At 44.3% G+C, this 23,429-nt stretch overlaps 1 non-coding gene across 1 annotated transcript; it reads right to left on the reverse strand.

Moving 5' to 3' along the window:
* Window positions 1-6,793: 6,793 nt before the first annotated feature.
* Window positions 6,794-6,868, reverse strand: Trnat-ugu. Its single transcript has one exon. It is a non-coding gene; the product is annotated as a tRNA-Thr (tRNA).
* Window positions 6,869-23,429: the final 16,561 nt, after the last annotated feature.

Raw genomic sequence — 23,429 nt, forward strand, 5'->3', positions numbered from 1 at the left:
ATCCTCTCCCAGATGCCTGTTCTCACTCCCTTTCAGTCCAACTCACTGTAGTTATTTCTGGGTACGTAACTGACAATATCACCTGGCTCACAGCCACATTATACTTCGTTCTGTCCTACTAATACCGTCTCCTCTCGTATCACTGTCTCCCTCTCCCACTCTCTTACTCCTGTTGTCTGACTCATCCCTTTCGTTGCTGCTGTTAAATTTTACGTACAAAAAATTTTTGCATATGCTTCAGTACTACAACATCGGGTTCCCAGAAGATAAAGGGAACACTTTACAGGTTATTCTCCGAGTAATGGAGGACTGAACCGAGGAAAGCGAAGAAGAAGAAGAAGAAGACGAAGACTGAAATATTCCAGACAGATGTGAGGTGGAAGCAGCTTATGTGAGGAAGAGAGAGGACTGGAGAAAAGAAAAATACTCTCAGCCAATCTTCTGACTGACTCTTAAGAGGAATTTCATTACGGAAGTTTTTGGTGCCAGAAGGTTGCATCTTCACGGACAGAAGCGCAGGAAACGATGAACAGTAAAATCGAAACACGAAGCTGAGATGTTTTCGTATCAAATGATGACAATACGGCGGAAGGATTTGGGCTTAGCGAAGGGTTGGTTCAAATGGCTCTGAGCACTATGGGACTTAACTGCTGAGGTCATCAGTCCCCTAGAACTTAGAACTACTTAAACCTAACGAACCTAAGGACACCACACACAGCCATGCCCGAGGCAGGATTCGAACCTACGACCAGAGCGGTCTCTCGGTTCCAGACTGTAGCGCCCAGAACCGCACGGCCACTCCGGCCGGCGCGTAGAGTGAAGAAACAGTTCGGAAACCATTGCTATCTGTGTCAGCATGACAGTGCAACCTGTCATAAATTAGCATCTATGAGGCAATGGTTTGTGGACAATAACATTCCTGAAATGAACTGGTATGCACAGAGTCCCAACCTGCACACAAAGAAACACCTTCGGAATAAAGCAGAACGTCAAGTTCGCTCGAGACATCAGCGTCCCACAATTCTAGGGTCTCGCCTCTTGAGAAGCGTTGGCTGACATTGCTCCAGAGGCACTGACACAGCTCATTAAAAGTGTGCCCAGTCCAAGCTGTCATAAAGGAGAAGAGTGGATGCATCCCGTACTAATGTCTACCAACTGGTGTCCGGATTCTTCTGATCAGGGCTACTTTTTTAACTTCCAATCGATCGCGTAATGGAAAGCACAGTGAAAATTAAATTGTTTTATTTGTAACATTTGGCTACACCATCCAGCACCATCTCTACGCAGTCACCGCTCCAAATTAGACGTTTGTCGAACTGAGGTACCAACTTTTGAATACACTCGTTATGGACGGCATCCTCCTTCGATTTCCGCCAATTCCCTATAGTGGCCTGCAGCTCGTTGTATGTGTCATAACTCTGTCCTCTTAGGCAGCGGATGATGGGAGCAAAGAGATTAAAATCAGATCGAGCTAAATCCGGGCTGTATGGTAGGTGATCAGACACTTCTCATCGAAACTGTTGCAGGAGCGCCTTCGTTGCCCCGAGGGTTTTCATGAAGAAGTACATACGTGATGGGTACGTTTTATGGGGTTGCATGAAATCAGGAGAACCCCCTCAGAAGGAACACTTGTCGGGAGACTATTTTCCAGGCATCTTAATGTAATCAGTGTGTGCTCAGTACTGAAAAGCGCGGCGTTATGCGGTTGACGGGAATACATCTGTACAAAGCTTCACCGGATTTTTATTGTGGTTTTAATTTCGCAACCGATGGGAGGTTGAAAAAAGGTAGCCCAGATATATTTCTATCTCATACAGTAAATGAATTTTCAGATAAATACTCTCAATCTCTTTCCCTAGATGGAATTAATACTAATATTTTAATAGTACTGACAACTAGTAAAATATTTTTTCTTCGGTTTCCTTTTTGCCTGCAGACCAAAGACAGTTATTGTGTGCGGTCCCATGTTTAGTTGATTGTTTTTGCGTATACTGTTGTATGTTTTTATCTGCTTCAGTTTTCACTGTTATTTGTGATACATCCTGCATTCCTCGGTTGGCCCCAACGGGTGAATTGTTTATGTTTGCCAGACGACCTCTTTTCGGCTCCCTCTACTTCTGAGTATAGTAATATTGGTGAGGGACAGGAATCTGCTGCGTTAAACCTTTCGGGGACAAATTACGGATTTCTTGAAGAGCAATAGCGGCTGTGTTTCGCAAGCCGATAGTAACGTCTATAGAGCTAAGAGCTAACAGATTTCGCCTTTTTCGGGAAGAAGAAGACACGCGTGTTTGGTGAGCAGCATGTGGTTCTCTTTGCCCCGTCCTGTACCTACATTAGAATCCATCCACTGGTATCTACATCTACATAGATACTAAACAAGCCACCATACGGTGCTTGGCGGAGTGTACCATGTTCCACTTTCACTCATTTCTTTTCCTGTTCCACTAGCAGATAAAGCGAGGGAAAACGACTATCTAAATTCCTCCTTATCATCCCTAATTTCTGGTAATTTATCTTCTTTGTTCTTGGCTTCAGTAAGATCGTTCTGCAGTCAGCCTCAAATGCCGATTCTCTAAATTTTCTCAATAGTGTTCCTTGAAGAGAATGTTGGCTTCCCTCCAGGGATTCCTTCTTGAGTTTTCACAGCATCTCCTCAACAGCTGCGTATCATTCAAACCAATCGCTAACAGATCTATCAAGCCGCCTCTGGACTGTGATCTCTCCCTTTGATACGACCTGGTGTGTGCCCAAACGCTCGAGCAGAAGTCAAAAATGGATCACACTAGCGCCCTTATATGCGGCCTCCTTTGCAGATGAACCGCACTTTCCCGAAATTCTCCCACTAACCTGAAGTGGACCATTCGCCTTTCCTACCGCAATCCTCACATGATCGTTACATTTAATATCACTTTGCAAAGTTCCTCTCAGATATTTAAATGACGTGGCAGTGTCAATTTGGACACTGCTAATGCTGTATCCGAATATGATAGGTTTGTATTTCCTACTCATTCGCACTAAGTTACAGTTTCCTACATTTAGAGCCAGCTGCCAGTCATCAAACCAGCTACCAGTTTTGTCTAACAAGGGAAGTACACGATGTTGGGATCACCGATTTACGTCAACTTTGTACACCTTTAGTGGATCATTAAAGCAACATAGTGTGAAAGTAGTAAAGTATTACTCTAGCAATTCCGAGAAATTCGCAAGAGAAGTTTTACGCGCCTATTATGTAACTGATTTTTCAGCGTGTAGGTGCCGGACATTTGAGTTCATGGTGGGCAGGTGGTTAGCGTTCGAGTTTCGTAAAACAAGCGAGTATGAGGCGACGTTTCGACTCCTGCTGAAACCTTCATTTTTGTAGGACAAGTGTAAATTTTGTGATATTCCAAAAATTTGCACCTACGTTATTCGTTCTTGCTACATTAACAACGTCTCATCACTTCACCACTACGCAGGTCATCTGCCAAATGGGGCTTGCCTCTGTGTCTGCAGCTCGAAGCGTCGAGGTGCAAAGTAGTTTCGGATATCTTACCAGATGGCATGTATAAGGGACTTCGCAAATGACAGGCAAACAATTTCAGGAAAACTCTATGCCTTTCTTTACATACTTGTCGATAATTATAAACATGGTTGTTCAAATAATTAAATTTGATTAATAATTGTAGGTAGTCAAATAACATGAAAGTCACTAAAACTGCATGAAAATATGCTGGTTTTCTGATTATATTACCTCTCAAATGTAATATAAATTAAATAATATGAACAGTGATGAAAAAAATGTATATTAAAAATTAAGTTTGAACAGGAGTGTTCATACATGTTTGTGTTACATAGCTCTAATGTAAATCACTTTTTTTTTAACATATGATTCAACTCAGGATCGAACCATAGACCTCCTGCATGCTAACCCTAAATACTGTCTATATAACCAAATAATACTAGAAATCCAATAAAAGCTCATGCAAATACACGTGCCTTTTCATCAAATTACCCTTCAAATGGAATGTATACGAAACAATGTGACGAATGTTGAAAAAATATAAATAAAATAATGTGAATGATATTCTACCCAGCGATCCACCGATCACCGAATTTTTTTTTTTATTTGGAGTTCGCCCTCCAAAGCACTTATTTAAGGCAATCAATTACAAATAAAACAAAATATGTCATTTCGACAAAAACAAAGGGATTAAAACAGACAAATGTATATAAAGGAATATGGCGTTAATTTTAACGTGCCCACACCTTTTTCCTCCGGCACTTCTACATCGTGTAACATTTAAATCCAAACAAGAGTGCCCACAAAGAAAGGGATGGGGGATTTCAACTCATCCTACTCCTTGTCGATGAAAACAAAATACAGCATATTAGAAAAAAGCTCTCGATAACGTGGCATCCTGAGCCATATCCTATGGGCTGCGGCCATATATTGGGAAAAGGTGCTCGGCTCTGCGTCATATCCACTCACCATTACGTAGTATACATAATGTCCAACAAGCCACAATATGGCAGTGTTCTTCGATCGGGGAAAGAAGGCTGAATCGGTACGCACGAGAATCTCCCCCCGACGTCCTGAGAAGAAAAGCCAGTTGTCGGTGAAGCCACCTTCAATGGCCGTGACCACACGAGTTCAACCGGTGGTACAATGTATCAGTTTCATGGCAGCAATTGCAGCTATCAGTCACACTGAGGCCAATACGAAAAAGTCACACGTTGATAGGTACAATGTCATGAACAACTTGGTACCACGAGGACGCCACTTCCATCGGGACAACCGGGTGGCTAACGTTAGACCAAACAATCTTCCAATTCGTTTCTGGCGACAGGGCTTCCACAGAAGGAATACAATGAGGAATTGGCCAGCGGCATAACAGCCGTTTTAGAGATAGATTCGCTTGGGAAAGGATAATTACTCCTAAATAACCGACTAAAAGAAAAAAACTCCTTAAGCTGCCTTAGTTTATAACTAATCCTACCACTATCTATTGCAGGTGTTAAACTCGCCTGTCAGATACAGTCATGAAGGCAAGCTGTAAGTGACTGGGGGGCGCGTAGACATGTTAAAACGGTGCGACAGATGAATAAGGCAGAAGCCTTAATTTGAATGTCACGGAGGCCCAAAGCTCCCAGCAGACTAGGGACGCGCCATTACCCCATAACGCACACGAAATATAGAGTTGCGCCAGATAAACCTGTCAGTTAAACTTTGCAACATACAGTACATCATCGCAGGAAGTGGAATGATTTGTGCAATAAAATAAGCCTTACTTAACACATACGTTTCCATGGCCCGGATCTTATGAAGAATTGATAGAGAGCGACGCTCGTGTACAGTGATTGCTCCCTGAATCTTATCCGTTGCTGACTTCCAATTTATCGTAGCCATCTTTAGCGGACAACTGTCAATTACAACACCTAACGATTGATATCGGGTGACCTTCAAAGCCCATGGAGTTTCAACAGCGTCAAATCCTCGCAAACTGAGTAAGCGACATTTCTGGTCATTAACCCGCGCTCCCGTAAGACGACAAAGAGCATCCAAAACTTCCTTCAGCAGTGGTATATCATCATGGGTACGGGGAAGAACCATAACGTCATCAGCATATGCGCGAACGGTAAGCGTTTCTGCGAACAGCGACCAGCCACTCAAACGGGCAGCTATCGATCGCAATAAGTGTTCCAGAAACAGAACGTAGAGCGACATAGATAATGGACTCCTTTGAAGGATGCCCTGACAATCCGAGTTGGGGGAAGTAAGACGGCCGTTTACGCCAATTGAAGCCCCAATACCAGTAATTAGAGAGCTAAACAGCCGTCGTGCGTCATCGTTAAAACCAACAGTCTTCAATAATAATAAATCCATAATTAACGCGGCAGAACGCTTGGTGAATATCAATGAAAACCAAAGCGCTTGCCACGGGAATGGTGGAAGCAATCGAAATGAGATGACGACATTCAGCAACGAGAGTCAGGAGAATACGACCCGGAAGACACCTTTAATGGCTCGCGATGATGGTAGCCAAAAACACCGATAGTCTGCTATTTCTCGCTCGCGCCACTATTTTATAATCATAGTTGAAGAGGATTATCGGGCGGAGGGAGATCTACACGCAAACGTCAATACTTTTTGGGGATCAGGACAATTTTAGCAACCTTAAAGCTGGGCAGGATAAGGCCTCCGTGGAATACTTCATTCACTATCAGGAGCCAAAATCGAATATAAAATTCTTTGGGAAGGCCATCGAAGCCAGGCGATTGGTAAGAGGGAGAACGAGCCACAATATCAAGTATATCATCGCGATGGAATACAGAGAAAAACTCTTCCTGGAGAGCTGACGTAACAACACTATCAAGGGGGGAGGTAAACTCAACGGACGGTGGACCGTCTGAATCCACTCCAGCATAATGATCGGAAAAGTACTCCTAAAGTTCATGCATGATATCAGATTGGGAGGACCACTCACGCCACTCTACAGAATGAATGATAGTAAGACACGCGCTTTGAGATCACTTGTGAAGCCGAAGAAGATGATAGAGAGAGGTCAACTCAACCTGTACTATTGAACGAGGCTGGGAACTCAATCGGACACCATCCATTTGCCTGCGTTTAAGATGTAGCAGTTTTGCGTTCACACGGTCGACGTATACGCCTCTAATGGAGGCATTACGAGCATTATCGTAAAGATCGCGAAGGACAGCATAATAAAATTCCCTATGTAACGATAATTAAATGGACACCCTAGCAGCAAACAGGCGTTGATTTACTTCATTGGGGACATGTTCAAATGTGTACCCCGACCGGGACTCGAACCCGGGATCTCCTGCTTACATGGCAGACGCTCTATCCAACTGAGCCACTAAGGGCACAGAGGATAGTGCGCCTAGATAAAATTCCCTGGTTCGTCTTATGTCAGCCGCTTTTTCAGCGCTAAAATGCTTGGGTGTATTTCGAATCCGACGTGTAGCTAAGGTAACCCACCGTCGCCATACGTCTGTGATGATGCCTTCCAGAGAGGGTTCCGTGAGATGTAAAGTGTTTAGCTTCCATAAAGGGCGCGAAAGATGGAAACGCTGCGGGATGTGGTTAAAATTCATTTAAACAGCACAGTGATCAGTGAAACTGGCAGGAATTACATCAATCGATAGAAGCTGAGCACAGATGGGGGCAGATAAATAAAAGCGGTCTAATAGTAAACCGCACCAATGTAGGATATCTGCAAACCCAAGCAACTCGGAGATGCAAAGACGTCACCATATCATTAAGTCCACGACAATATGTATAATTGGGGGTCTGATCTACACGACGTAAGACGCAGTTAAAATCGTCCCCCAACAAAACATTGCCAGCGTTCTGTCGGAGTAAATAAACCTTCATTATCAAACCGCGCGCGGTCGAATGAACGACCGGATCCAGACACAGCGTAAAGAAAAATTACGGTGAGGTCATAAAAACTACAGCCTATATCTTGACCATCATCTAGCGTTTCGAAGTCCGTCTGTGGGATTCCATCTCGATAAAGCAGAGTCATACTGGTAGAATTTTCAGGCGCGACATTGAAAAACAAAATTTGTCCAGGAAGACAAAACACTTCAAATAATACCTCTTGTAAATACACGATATCAGGTTGGGAATCGTAAATAAACTGGCGTAACGGAGCAAGTCGTAATTGGGAACATGTCCTATTGACATTGAGGATGAGAAATGTATATGCCTGCATCCGTTAGCACATGTAAGATGATGGAAACAACACTAAGGAAAATGCACTGATCACGCCCTTCTCTCCTCAACGTCCGGAGGCGGTGAAAAGAATTTATTATTCTAATTCTCCCCACCGGAAGCCGACGCATCCTCGATTTTCTTTTTACGACGCGCTGTACGTGCAGGTGAAAACGCTGTTTCGCACCACTCCGTGAAAACGCACACTCTTGATGTGGAAGAGCTGGGGGCACGGCAGGCTCCACTCCATCGGAAATCGGGGAGCCCGACTCAGAACGACTTACAGCAGCATCAGGTACAGAAGAGACAGGTAATGCAGTGCCGGTGTCGGAGTGCATCACCTGATCATCAGGATTAGAATCCGTAGAATCCCGTTGCCCCACCGTCTCAGCGTGGAGGAGGGGTGGTAATTCACTGGAGCACTGTAAAGACTGGCTAGCGGGCAACGTCTCTGCGGGAACATCTGAACTGACGGGAACAGTCGCTTCTACAGGTGAAGTGGGGGACGCAGATACAACACACATTTCAGCATCAACAGAAGCAGCTATATGATCTCTGGTAACTCTGGAAGCACAATTAACGTCAGTAGACAACTCATTACCGCCAGAACGTGCACCATATGTCAACGCCGTATCAGAAGAACGAGACTGTAGAGGGGCGCTCTCTAAATCTGTACCGTCTTCAGTCCGCGGGCGTTTAACTTGCGCTGCAGGAGCCGTCATACCCTCATGGACAGAGGCCGCAGTGAGACGCCCCGGTAAAGATGGAAATTCCGGAGGAGTAATGTTGCCCCAAAATCGCTTAAAGCTGGAGATTGACTCTCGGTACACTGTGAAGACACTATGTCTGCTAATGTTAAAGGGAGACGTTTTTGATAAGACAACGTCAGAACAGTAGTACGGCGCGGACAATCAGATCTGAGATGACCGCTTTCGTTAAAGAGAAAACAGGTTCCTTCTTGCTCTGCATACGTAACATGGATCCGGTAAGGAATATTCTTTTTAACGCACATGTGCACAGTCCTGATACCATTATAGCACTGAAAGCGAGGTTGTGCTCACCAACGTTCCCATCGGATATGTCGTATTACCCCAAACGGAAGCAAGCTGTTTTAAAAAATGAATCGTCCAGTTCAGGAGGAAGGTTTTGAACTGTAGCCGGAGTATACTCGAGTGCTGCATTTTCAAGGAGGACTTAACTAACAGAACCATATCGATGTGTAAACAACACTTTAGAACCAACGTGAGACAGAAACCGTTATGCTTGAACGGGATCATGAAGAACGCATACAAATCAGAATCAAAGTAAGCAGTATCTACCTGATGAGTTGTAACACGGATAACATCAGCCAGCCAGTTTCTAAACGGCCGGGCTGAACACGACGCGTACTAGAATGAAATTTACACTCTACAGCGGAGTGTGCGCTGATATGAAACTTTCTGGCAGATTAAAACTGTGTGCCGGACCGAGACTCGAACTCGGGACCGTTGCCTTTCGCGGGCAAGTCCTCTACAACTAAAGCTACCCAAGCACGACTCACGCCCCGTCCCCACAGCCTTAATTCCTGCAGTACCTCGTCTCCTACCTTCCAGGTCCCGAGTTCGAGTCTTGGTCCGGCATACAGTTTTAATCTGCCAGGAAGTTTCACGAAGCGTACTCTTGTCAAAATTGAAACGAACAGTAGTTCGACGAGGAACAGACTTAGGAGACTCGACAATCACCATGGCGCGGGATGAAAACACCGCTGCCGAGAGAAAAACGACATCAAACTCTGCGACACAACTACGATGTGACTCCGGCCGATACACCAACAAGACAGAGCAATGTCGACACAAGCGGCGCTGCGGCACAGGCGGAAGTTAACTACGACCTGCCCGGTCGACACGCAAGGCGACACTTCACTTGACCGCCATGAACTATGACTTACACACAGATACATCAGTTACACAGCAGACACATAAAATTTCTCTTCCGATTTTCTCAGAATTGGCAAACTAGTGCACCTTACTGCTCGTACATTTGTTGTTTTAAGGGCATATTAAAGTTGTATAAAGTTTGAAGTAAATCCGTTGTTCCAACGTAGTGGCCTACCCTTGTAAGTCACCTGATACCATTTACAATCACTCCTCTTCGGTACCTTCCCGTACACGACGTCATCATCAGCGAACAATGGGAGACTACTACCCTCCCTGTCCGCCATATCATTTATGTATATAGGAAATAATAGCGGTACTATCACTAGTGCATAGCCTGACGTCACACACAGTTTGCTCACTGAGGTATCTGCAGAAATATCGTCACATAGGCAGTGGCACGCGAGTGCGTCGGTGATGGGATGCCAGTGGCGGCAGGGGCGCCACTGAGCGGGTGGCGGCGCCTGTGTGCAGCGGACGCCTGGCGTCGGCGTCGGCGTCGGCGTCGGCCGTGGCGTCGGCAGGCGAGGACACAGCGTGGAGGCTGGGCGCGATCAATAGCGGCGTGGCGCGGTCCCGCGGCCCGGAGCCTGCACCGCACGGCACAGCCTAGTCACTGGGTCACTGGGGCCTGCCACTCTCCGCTCATCGCCGGCGGCTTCTCTGCCGCTGACAGCAAGTGACGTCGCCTAGCACTGTGCTGCCGCTGCAGGAAGGGACTACCTCATTACCGGAGAACACGGCGTTTCCAAGTCTTCGCGACAAACGTCTAGGGCTGATTGATCATGTCACGGTGAACAACTTCTTTTAGAGATGAAATGCTCGCTAAAGCTTCCCAGTGACGCTAGGCGTCTTCCAAAATTATACCCGTGACAGGCGCCAGTGTGCATACACTGTGTGGCGCTTCTATCAAATGTGTGTTCTCTATAAGCCAGTCATATGTTCCAAACGAAAAATGTAGGCTTTCTAAAATGTACACTGTGTCGGGGGATACCTCCTAATATCGTGTCGGACTTCCTTTTGCCCAGTGTACTGCAGCAACTCAACGTGGCATGGACTCAACAAGTCGTTCGAAGCCCCTGCAAAAATAATGAGATATGCTGCCTCTATAACCGTCCGTAATTGTGAAAGTATTCCCGGAGCAGGATTCTGTGCACGAACGGACCTATCGATTATGTCCCATGTTCTACAGGATTCATGTGGGGTGGTGTGGGTGGCCATATCACCCTGTCGAATTGTCCAGAATGTTCTTCAGCCCACTCGCAAACAGTCGTGGGCTGGTGACATGTCGCATATTTGTTAGGGAGCATGAAGTCTATGAATGGCTGCAAAAGGTATCAAAGTAGCCGAACATGACCATTTCAGGTCAATGATTGGTTTATCTGTACCAGAGGACCCGATTTATTCCTCGTAAGCCCAGCCCAAACCGTTATGGAGCAACCACCAGCTAGCACAGTGGCTTGGTGTCAACGTGGGTCCATGGCTTCATGGGGTCTGCAGCGCCCTCGAACTCTACCATCAGCTCTTATCACCCGAAATCGGGACTCTTATGACCAGGCCATAGTTTTCCAGTGGTCTAGGTTTCATCCGATATAGTCACGAGCCCAGGACTGGTGCTGCAGGCCTTGACGTGCTGTTTGCCTAGGCACTCTCGTCGATTATCTGCTACCATAGTCCGCTAACACCATGTTTCGCTGCACTATCCTAACGGATACGTTCATCGTACGTCCCACGATTTCTACAGTTATTTCACGCAGTGTTGCTTGTCTTTTAGCACTGACAACTCTGCACAAACGCCACTACCCTCAGTCGTGAGGTGAAAGCCGTCGACCAATCCGTTGCCCGTGCTGAGAGCTAATGCCCGAACTTTGCTATTCTTCGCACAATCATGACACAGTGGATCTCGAAATATTCAATTCCCTAACGATGTCAGAAGTGGAACGCTCTAGTCATTTAGTTCCAACTATCATTCCGCGTTAGAAGTCCGTTAATTCTCATCGTGCAGCCATAGTCACGTTGGAAAATTTTTTACGAGAATGACCTGAGTGAAAATGACAGCTACGCAAATTCACTGTCCTTTCATACTTTGTGTACGCGGTTCTATTGCCGTTATATACGTTATGTGCATATCGCTATCCCTTGACATTTGTCACTACCGAGTGCTCATATTCCTCCAGTTACATATATTCATTGTTTTCTTCCTGAAGTACAGTGTATCAATCCGTAGTGTGCAGCACAATTGGCGAGTCGACCCTGCCAGTTCGCTGAAAGCTACTTTTCTCATGCCGGAAAATACTAAATTACGTCAAGCGTCGCTGGGAAATGGTAGCGAACTGTAACGAACGTTGTTCCCCATGAGTGATCTATCACCTCCAGACTTTGTGTATAAGGCTGTAGGTTGTCGTCGCTTTTGTCACTAATGGCAAAATATTCAGAGTTCATTTTCCTCTTCAGCGTTGCCGCGCTCGACTTCTCGATCCCTCTTCTGCTTTGAGGATGCCACTATTGTCCCTGGATGACTGAAGACTCCAGCCATCCCAGCACACCACTGGAACGCTGAAGACTATCGCAGCAGAGAGATCGAAACGTCGAGCACTGAAGTACTTCGAAGAGGGCAATGGCGTTCTCTAAAGAGTGAGAAGATTTTCCCATCAACATGCAACATACTGTAATGCAGCCTGCAGGGAACGAGGTTTCATGGTAGTTAATTTTTCTATCCAAATATCAGTACTTGACTATACCAGCGTTGACGTTGCTTCTGTTTATTTATTTTTTTACGGAAGCATGACTCTGGTCGATTTACAGGGAAGAGAGACGGTTTCCATTTTGGTAGCTTTTAGCAGAGGAGTGCATGTCGATACGTTGAGACTGAACGAGGTGAGCTTGTAACTTGCTCGTTTCTTTTAGCTTCGGTGAGATCGAAATAAAAGAAGTAAATGAGTTCCACTTGTCACCCTGTTCCCTAGCGTCAGATTGAAAGAACTTCGCCTGACGATCTGCTGTCCTCCGGACTGTCACCTCATCGGCTTCTTCTTCACATACTGCAGGGATATCGAGTACTGACTGAAATCAATTCCAGCATGATTTTTAGTTAATGCACTTTAGTTATTCCTATTGCTGTTATCACTGTGTTATTCAGCCAGAAGATAGGGTTTCCTGCACCTTTCCTCGCTGAAGTGTCGCATGCAAGTTTCTACATCTGTGCTTAACAACTGCATCCTACAAACATCTGAGTTCTCTTACTGTTCTCACACCATCCTTTAAACCTATTGCCACATACATTTCCTCCCATAACCATAATATCTGTTGTTTGGTAACTCAGTTTGCGAGCGACCTGTCTTTTCTTTTAGTCAATTTTTTTCTTTATTTTGTTTGTTATGTCACCCGACCTATGAATCCAATGTTCAGTAATCTTCTGAAATAAAAAGAATATCACCACGGAACAGAGAACCACGCGGTTCCAACGGGCTTCTGCCACATGGCTTCATTTGGGTTGCAGTATCAAGGGGCATGCTGTCAGTGCACCTCTGTTCAACGTCTTGTCAGTTTAACAGACTATGCTATCGTTACTTCTCATCCTATGTGCCCCATTTTATTCATACCCCGCATCATTTATCTCTGTACGAAGCGTCAACGTGTTGTTGTTGTGCTTGCTGTTGTTGGTGTTGCTGTGGTCTTCAATCCGAAGGCTCATTCATTGTAGCTCTCCACACTTGCCAATCCTCTGCAAGCGTTTATACATCTGAATAGCTATCTGCTTACTGTGTTACAGCATTCTTCAATCTTTACAGTTTTTAAATCCCCCACTTAGCCTCGGCTAAGGAACTGACGATTCCCTGGTGTTTGAGGATGTGCGTAATCAATCGATGTCTGTCTTTAGTTAAATTGTACCATAAATTCCCTTTCTATCCACTTCTGTTCCGTACCACCACACAACCGAGCGAGGTGGCGCAGTGGATAGCACACTGGACTCGCATTCTAGAGGACGACGGTTCAATCAAGCGGCCGGCCATCCTGATTTAGGTTTCCCGTGATTTCCTTAAATCGCTTCAGGCAAATGCCAGCCTGGTTCCTTTGACAGAGCACGGCTGACTTCCATCCCCATCCTTCCCTAATCCGATGAGATCGATGATCTCGTTGTTTGGTCTCTACCCCCAAAACAACCCAACCCCGTACCACCACACTAGTTAACCGATCTACGTTCCTAACTCTCAACATTGTGTTATGGTGCCACATTCAAAACCTTCTGTGCTTGTTTAGTGTGTGATCTCTGTTTTACTTCCGTACAATACTACAATCAAGGTAACGCTTGCTGTCACGTTTTTATTCGATGTCAACAATTTTTTCTTTATCAGAAGTACTTTACTTACTATCGGTAATCCTTATTTTATATTCACTCCACCTCTGTAATCTTAAGTGATTTTGGTGCCAGAATAACAAAACTGGTTTACTGCTATTTGTGTTTCATGTCATATCTGATTCCTTCAGTATTGCTTTATTTAATTCGACTACATCCCATTATCCATGTTTCACTTGAGATGTTTTTCTTGTAACCCCTTATCAAGAAACTGTCCACTCGGCTCCGATGTTCTCCCAAGTCTTCCACCGTTCCTGAGAGAATTACAATGTCATACACAGATATCCCGCTGAACTTTCTCTTTCCAAATTTCACCTCGCTTTCCTTTACGACTACTCTGTTTATAGATAGGCTCAACCTTGCTTCGCTCCCTTCTCAAACTTTTGCTTTCCTTTCATGTTCTTTGATTCTTATCACCACAACCACATTTTTCAAAAAGTACTACTGTAGTCTGAAAAACGCCGATGAAAGAATAAAATGGTGAATCTTTGCTGACGAAACAACATAGTATAATGACAGTAGAGCTATAGAAGAGAAAGCAATATCATATTACACCTAAAATTTCACAACGTCGTGGAGAAAGTCAAACATATTACTGCGGTCTAGTTTCTCTACGAGTAGTAGATAACCTTTTGCTTCCTGTATTTAATCCCTGATACCTTCAGGCTTTCAAAGGGTGTTTTCCAGTTAACGTTGTCAAAAGCTCTCTCGAAATCAAAGTTGTAGGATGCAGTACAAATACACACTGTATCTAAAATGGAAGGCAGTGGACAGAACTGGCCAAGAGAAGAACTGTTCTGACAGATTTATCATGTCTCATATCAAGAGAAATGCAGTATTCTTGTTGGGATGCATGCTCAAGAGATACTTGCTACAACGCTAGTGCGCACTTAAGAGCTAAGGCACCAATGCGGACGCGAGTAAGGGCTTAACTTCCAGAAACTGCTACTTCAGAGTACTTAATGGACTCAGGGAGGAAAGAGCTTTGCAATACAAATTGGCTGTATGGTTGATAGGGAAATGGGACACAGAATGAGGTACCAAAGCACAGACAATTTGATAATGAAAATTGAAGGGAACTGTTAGGAGGGGGTAAAAACTGTGAGAGGAGACTTTTATTTGAACGAAGTAAACATATTCAAATTGGGCAGACTCGCACAGGAAAGACCAACTTGGAGAGCTAAATCAAACCGGTCTTCGCACTGACGGTTGCAATACACACTTACGAGTATAAAGGTTTCGTTTATTTGTTGATCTGTAGCCATTGTAAATATCTTAAGGGATACAATTTTTCTGCGTAGGCTGTTTACTAATTTTGTAATAAACATTTCATTTCGTTATTCAGCAACTTACTAATTTCTCGCCCTTGAATATTATCAAGTTACTTCGCCGATACAAAAGTTATGGCTACAGATTGTCTGTGGATCCACAGACTTGGGGAAAAACAGAATGTGACAGTATTCCTAAGTAGCATTTTGCACGAGCCATAATATGTACGCGCACTGCTATTAAATACTGATTTCGCAGCTGTAACGTTTTTTGGACACACAAAAATCATATTAGTGATCCCATCAGATGCTGCTTTTACCCGTGCTGCTGTGTGGATCACAACAACGCGTAAGGACAATAATGTTTCTTCATAACACATGACACTCTCAGCTGAAAACTGTTACAAATGCTTACTGTTTCGATCAAATTATAATGCTCTTCAGATCTGATTAATGACGACTTGAAAAAAGTGAATTTTTTTGTGAAAAAATTCGCTTGTAAGCAGGAAAACTGGGAGAATAGCTCTGTATCACATTTGTAACAAGATGAAGCGGTATGCAACATGGTGCTAGTATTCTTATTATACAACCGATGACTACATTCCTTTACAATGCACCTCGTCGTTAATCAGAACAGAAGGTGGTCATTAATTGTTCGAAACTATTAATCAATTGTGACAATTTGCAACTGAGACTGTAATAAAAGTATTTTAAAAATATTGTTTTAATGCAGTTTTATGGTATCCAGAGGACTAAATCAGCTAATTGATCAATAATGAAATGTACTGTTTATTTAAAAATAAAAGAAGAACATAGGCAGTAAAATAACACAGCTCTCCTGCTTTATTAAGTGTGTTTCATTTTAGTTTTAGTCGTCTTCTAGCGAAACCAATGGGAAAATTAATGTCCAACATTGCTTCAATTGGAACACAGCGGAAAGCTAGAGCGAAGGAAGGAGAGTGGGTGTTTAACGATAACTGCAGATTCAAGTCCCCCTACGCCGTCGCTCTATCGGTCTGGAGGAATAATCGCTCTCTTGCCGAGAAACAAGGCTACTCGAGTGTGTAGTGAGGACTCGGTAGCGGTAGCCGATTCCAGGTACACGGAAGCTCCAGATGGTCCGATGCCGGACTTCGCCTCGTAGAGGTACGCCCTGCCCGCAACAGGCAGAGAACAAGCCCATTGAGTGGTCAGACCCGCACACTCGCGACAGACTGGGACAGCTGGATGGCTGCGAGGCGCAGGTGGGCCGCATTAACCTCTGCGCTGATTTACAGCGCATTAGCGTCTCGAGCCAATTACGTGCACGGCACGTGCGCCTTGGCCGCCGCCGTTCTAATTGCCGCTGCTCCGTAATGCTCGGTGTGCGACGCTGCGGCGCGACGTGCGCCTGCCTAATCCTCGTTAATGATCGCCGTTACCAAAGCGGCGCAACGTCCGTCCCCTCCACGAACTGGCCACACTTCTGCCGCGGCAGTAATGACGGCGACGTGACGGCTAATTGGGGGTCGCCATTGACTCCGGACTCCTGCTGCCGGCAGAGTCCCTGTGTCTGCGGTGTTTGAAGGCACAGTAGAGAGCTTCTGGTCTGAGTCTTTAAGAGAAAGAGAAAGAGAGGGAGAGAAAGAGAGAGAGAGAGGGCGTTTTCTGGTGTCTTTTTCTACAAATCGGTTCATAGCCAAGTATCTCACGACTCATACTGATACCTTATATATTCCTATACAGGATGATCCTACATCTACATCTACATCCATACTCCGCAAGCCACCTGACGGTGTGTGGCGGAGGGTACCTTGAGTACCTCTGTCAGTTCTCTCTTCTATTCCAGTCTGTTCGTGGAAAGAAAGATTGTCCGTATGCCTCTGTGTGGGCTCTAATCTCTCTGATTTTATCCTCATGGTCTCTCCGTGAGATATACGTAGGGAGGGCCAATATACTGCTTGACTCCTCGGTGAAGGTACGTTCTCGGAAGTTCAACGAAAGGCCGTACCAATCTACTGAGCGTCTCTCTTTCAGAGTCTTCCACTGGAGTTTATGTATCATCTCCGTAACGCTTTCGCGATTACTAAATGATCCTGTAACGAAGCGCGCTGCTCTCCGTTGGATCTCCTCTCTCTCTTCTATCAACCCTATCTGGTACGGATCCCACACTGGCGTGCAGTATTCAAGCAGTGGGCGAACAAGTGTGCTGTAACCTACTTCCTTAGTTTTCGGACTGCATTTCCTTAGGATTCTTCCAATGAATCTGTCTGGCATCTGCTTTACTAACCATTAATTTTATGCGGTCATTCCATTTTAAATCACTTCTAATGCCTACTGCCAGATAATGTATGGAATTAACTGCTTCCAGTTGCTGACCTGCAATACTGTAGCTAAATGATTCAGCTGCCCCTGAGTTTCATGCAGTGCCTTGAAAAAACAGAAGCGAATTTTTCATGTTCTCCTGCTCACTATGCGCTAAATATTAGTCCTAGAGAAAAATGAACAATATCTTTTTGTGGGGAATACAATGTTGACTGGAATACTCTCTTTCAAATTCTGAATTTTGTTCTAGGATTTGTTTTCGCTGTAAGCCACGGTTTTCGAGTTATTCAAGAAAAACGCATTTGAAGGTTACTTTTGTACGTTTCTCTTGTATAATCCGGAATCGAAGGCGTCTAGTGAAAATGTGTCGGCATACAAAAATGAACTACATAAAATTTCCTACAAAACAGTCCTGTTCATTTTATCTCAAGCGATAACAGCTCGCGCGTAGCGAGCGAGAGAAAATGAAAATCCTGCATGTGGTGTTTGGAGGCGTTGCGGGTTGCATAAAACCGATAGGTAGGGGCAACTGAATCATCCTGTTTATTACAAAACTGTATGTATGTAACCATATATGTTCACCATCTATCCAGATATCAACCATATATGGTACACGTATCACTTGCAGCACTGAAAGACCTAAGTCGAATCAAGGCCCCGGGAGTAGACAACATTCCATTAAAACTACTGATAGCCTTGGCAGAGCCAGGCCTAACAAAACTCTACCATCTAGTGAGCAAGATGTATGAGACAGGCGAAATACCTTCAGACTTCAAGAAGAATATCATAATTCCAATCCCAAAGAAAGCAGGTATTGACAGATGTGAAAATTACCGAACTATCAGTTTAATAAGCCACAGCTGCGAAATACTAACACGAATTCTTTACAGACGAATGGAAAAACTGGTAGAAGCCGACCTTGGGGAGGGTCAGTTTGAATTCCGTAGAGATGTTGGAACTCCTGAGGCAATGATGACCCTACGACTTACCTTAGAAAATAGATTAAAGGAGGGCAAACCTACGTTTATAGCATTTGTAGACTTAGAGAAAGCTTTTGACAATGTTGACTGGAATACTCTCTTTCAAATTCTGAAGGTGGCAGGGGTAAAATACAGGTAGTGAAAGGCTATTTACAATTTGTATAGAAACCAGAAGGCAGTTACAAGAGTCGAGGGGCTTGAAAGGGAAGCAGTGATTGGGAAGGGAGTGAGACTGGGTTGTAGCCTATCCCCGATGTTATTCAATCTGTATATTGAGCAAGCAGTAAAGGAAGCAAAAGACAAATTTGGAGTAGGAATTAAAATCCATGCAGAAGAAATAAAAACTTTGAGGTTCGTCGATGACACTGTAATTCTGTCAGAGACAGCAAAGGACCTAGAAGAGCAGGTGAACGGAACGGACAGTGTCTTGAAAGGAGGATATGAAATGAACATCAACAAAAGCAAACCGAGGATAATGTAGACTGGCAATGGCAAGGAAAGCGTTTCTGACGAAGAGAAATATGTTAAGATCGAGTCTGGATGTAAGTGTCAGGAAGTCGATTCTGAAAGTATTTGTATGGAGTATAGGCATGTACGGAAGTGAAACGTGGACGATAAATAGTTTAGACAAGAAGAGAATAGAAGCTTTCGAAATGCGGTGCTACAGAAGAATGCTGAAGATTAGATGGGTACATCACATAACTAATGCGGAGGTATTGAATAGAATTGGAGAGAAGAGCAGTCGCGCGGTCCCGGACTGAAGCGCCTAGAACCGCTCGGCCACCGCAGCCGTCAGTCCCAATGACATTTCGCCACTAAAGGTGTGGGTGACGTGTTGGGAGGGGGAGGGCTAGACCGAATATGAGGATAGTGGCGCCTCTGCATATCTATGTAGTGCCTTTTTCTACTAAATTTGGTTCACATATCACTCGCTAAAATTTACTGTGACAGTGAAACACCAGCAAACACCTCTACAGCTAAGGGTGTAGATGAAAAGAGGTGACAGAAAATCACCTTCCTGGTGCCATTTCAACCAACTTCGGTAAATACATGTCTCTTTATCTGTAGAAAAATACTGTGGGCTTAGTTAACAATAATACTTTTGTATCCCGCCTAGAAGGCGGTGCGTGGGTAGGAGCAGGAAACTGCAAATACAGTTGAAGCATCTTTACTAGCGTATAAACATATACAAACATATTACACAACTTTAGGTGATGACACGTAGGTGCGACGTTGTGGCCCCATCGTAACTGATGAAAACTCTCAATAGCAAGCTAAGCTGAAGCGATGTTTCCTGGCTGTCCGCGCCTGATGAAATGGGGAGAATCTGTAGCGATGCTCGTAGAGCTCCAAAGCGCCGGCTAGAAGGCGCTGTCGTCGGTGTCTGTCGTAGTGCCAACCTAAACAATGGCATCGTAGTTATCGATACCAAACTACATTAGGAGGGTGAGGGTGGACTCATAATGGGCTACCCATAGAAATGTCCGGCAACGGTCTGCTGATATATCTGTTGCGTATTTATTTTATTTGGAATACTTCAAAAGTATATAAATGAAATATGTGTACAGATATGTATGTGAAGTATTTCAGTATACGTGACGTACGCGTTCCTGGGGGGGGGGGGGGGGGGGGGGGTAGCGCAGGCAAAAAGTTGGTTATAAATGTTGTGTACTGTTGACAGTAATGTGGTAGCGAGTCGTGTGTGAAACGTCACGCGCTATACGGCAACTTACTACGCAATGTTTTAAAGACAGGTTCATAAATGCCATTATAACGGTGTAACTGTTACTGGCTGTGACCGCGGAGCTGGTTTGAGCGATGGAAGAAGTGGGCGAATGGCTAAGAAAGAAGTACAGTATTTAACATTTAGTGATACGAATCTCTGTCCCGGTATCACTAAGTGAGACGTCACGAAGATCGATTCATCGGTCTACGGTTGACTCATTTTTCATTTCTTTCCAAGCTGATCTAATCGTCAATTTCTTACATTAATTTTTATTCAGCTGTGCTTTCCGATGTTTGCGGAATGTTATTAAAAATTCTGAATCTTCTCGAGGATGTTTTAAATAAAGAAATTTCCACAGCAAAACGGCAGAACCTTAAAATTCTACACTCAAAATAATAATAAACATCTTAAATAGCAGAAGAAGTTCCTTCATTACATAAAGTGTAATAACAGCGAAGAAAAGTAGAAGATGTGGGCCACACCCTGTCAGCAACAACTGTCTTTGTATAACGTAGGAATGATTCGGGAAAACAACAGAATATTCGTTCAGATTTGCCTAATCACGTGAACATACACGAAAAATCTTGACACAGACGGGTTGTTCTCCCCTATTGATACTTGTCAGTCACTAGTATCCTAAGGCTATCATGTAATTAGAATGCATTCATTTCTCGTCGTAAATGAAGAGTTTGGCTCAGTGAATTAAGTTTGCAAAACGCAAGTAAATGGACAATAACTGCGCCTGCACGTAATGATAGGACTTTGCCTGGAAGCAAGCACAAAAATGGTGTTTGAAAGCCAACAGTTACTCAGTCTCAGCTTTGAAGACTTGCGCTTCCCAATTTTGAATGTCACGCAGTACGTCACACTCAGACAGTAGTCAAGAATTTGTTCGCAACAGAAAGAGCATCCATTAAACTTGTGTTCCTTGAAAGCATGCTGCGCTTCCTCATGAACAGTTTTATAATGGTCAATCACAAAACTCACAAGTAAGCGGAGTTACTGCGCTGAAAGTGTAAAACACCAGCTTGTTAAATGCAAGAGGTTAAAGACGTACTTAACAAGTTATGACTTCTGTGTCCATTGGGCCGTCAGCAGCAGCTTAATGCTACAGCACGGGTAAGTGGGAAAATACCTATACAGCTTCCGCACCATCTGACGCAGCCTGTGTGCTGAGAATCCTTCACGTTTTTCTGTATTGCAACCGTCCGGTCTATTTGTGGGACAAGTTCAATCATTATATCCAGTAATTTCTCAATCAAAAGTATCAAGAGAAAAGAAATGACAGCAAGTGCCGCAAGCCGAATAACCTTGAAAAAATATACCACGTAGTAAACTGAACGAAAATACGACATGCGTCTCTTTTAGTATTCACTACCTCTGGCCCGTGACAGTATTTTATTATCGGGGACAAGCACAATCATCTTCCGCGAGAGATCATATGGACATTGGAAGAAAAATTATTTCCTACACGTAGATGGCCTTTAAAATTTCAGCAGCATGATGATGGTACGAAACAAACGATAAATTGGCGTAAATCGTCCTAAACTCTTGGATATGCACGTGATTAATATCTAGCTAACGAAGAGACTATGAATGACGCCAACTGCATTTAATATTTACTATACAGGGTGGTCGGAAACCGTCTGAAATGCTCGAAGGATGTTGGAGGGTTGGTTCTGCTAAGAAACAATTTTTAAGGAAAAATTCGATACGTTGCGCCGTCTTAAAAGCATATTAAAGTGGTCCGCTAGATACAATTAGTGAGCTTTTTCCTCGTAGCGTAAATGATAGTGTACGAGACTGAACAGCCTTTGGATATGTTTCGGTCCATACTACCATCCCTCCAACCATTTTTGTGTCGCTCTCTTGTTCGATTTTACGAAACCAAATAAAGAGCACGTTTGGCGACACAGTTTCTGGCATGCCTCTTGAATCTTCGTACGACGGCCTGATTCGCAAACATCAGTGCTAATTAACTCGGAGACGGTGTAACATATCGAAATTTTTTCAAAAAATGTTATTCATCAGCACAATTACAAGTTCTTCAGACGGTGTCTGATCACTCTGTATAGAGAAAAATAGCACATCCAGCATCTCATTCTCAAGTTACATTTGAATGTTTGTGTCTTGTGAGAAGACGGTGTAAATAGTGCGTCCAATCAGGAGAAGAGTCTACTAGCTCATATGGGAATTCAGGTCTATCCAGATTGTAGTTTATCCTGCCATATCGTGTTTTTCGCCTTGTGGTAGTCGGGATCCTACATGTTATGCGAATACCGAAACGATGGGTAGAGGAGGCCGTAGTCATCACCATGAAAGATCTCAACTTCCCCACGTGACTAACGCTCGAAAGGACTGGTTCGCTGTTCGCTCAGCCGTACAGGACCGTACTGCTACATCACATACTCAGACAAGAAATGGGGTTCTTTAAAGCAAATTGCCTATCCACAAGGACAGTGTGACAATGACTGGATTGCCAACGACTGTTCATTTGAGACTTCATCTGATATGTCATCAGACAGAGGCGAATCAGTGTTGCGTCCCAAGATAACATGGGACGCAAAAGTTGCATTACATCCCGGTGTTGTATACATCATCACGGTCGACGAATTCCTGTGTAGAGGCTCCAAGAAGAACCAACGCTGTCACTTTGCATTCATCATCATGATCACATAGACGCAGCTCCTTGGGTGATGGTATAGGATACCATACGGCGCACAATACAATCATATCTGGTACGCACAACGATAATTTCCAAAGCAAACGCAACCTCTCTGATATATTCATACCTGAGGTGTTGTCCTTCAGTCACTGTCTCACGATGCTATCATTCAAGAAGCCAACGCAAGATCGCATATTGCCTGTCCTGTCCTGGCCTATCTTGATACCGAAAGTGTTCAGCTTCTGTGGCCAGCACGTTTACAGGTCGTTGACCATAGGAAACATCTGGTTGTCTGTTGCTGGGAGACTGACATGCCGCTATTCGTTAGCCACTATAACTGTTGAACCCTAAGGTGGCTGCTACGCGTGCAAAGTAAGTAAAACTACAGTATTTTCTAGCCTTCGAGACGTTTCAGTTTTAATGGGGTACAGTGGATCTCTTGAACTGAAATGCTCTCGCCGTCGATGGTGCGTCACATTCTAGCCTTCTGCTCTCC

Source organism: Schistocerca americana, chromosome 7, assembly GCF_021461395.2.
Source record: "Schistocerca americana isolate TAMUIC-IGC-003095 chromosome 7, iqSchAmer2.1, whole genome shotgun sequence".
NCBI classification, from domain to species: Eukaryota; Metazoa; Arthropoda; class Insecta; order Orthoptera; family Acrididae; genus Schistocerca; species Schistocerca americana.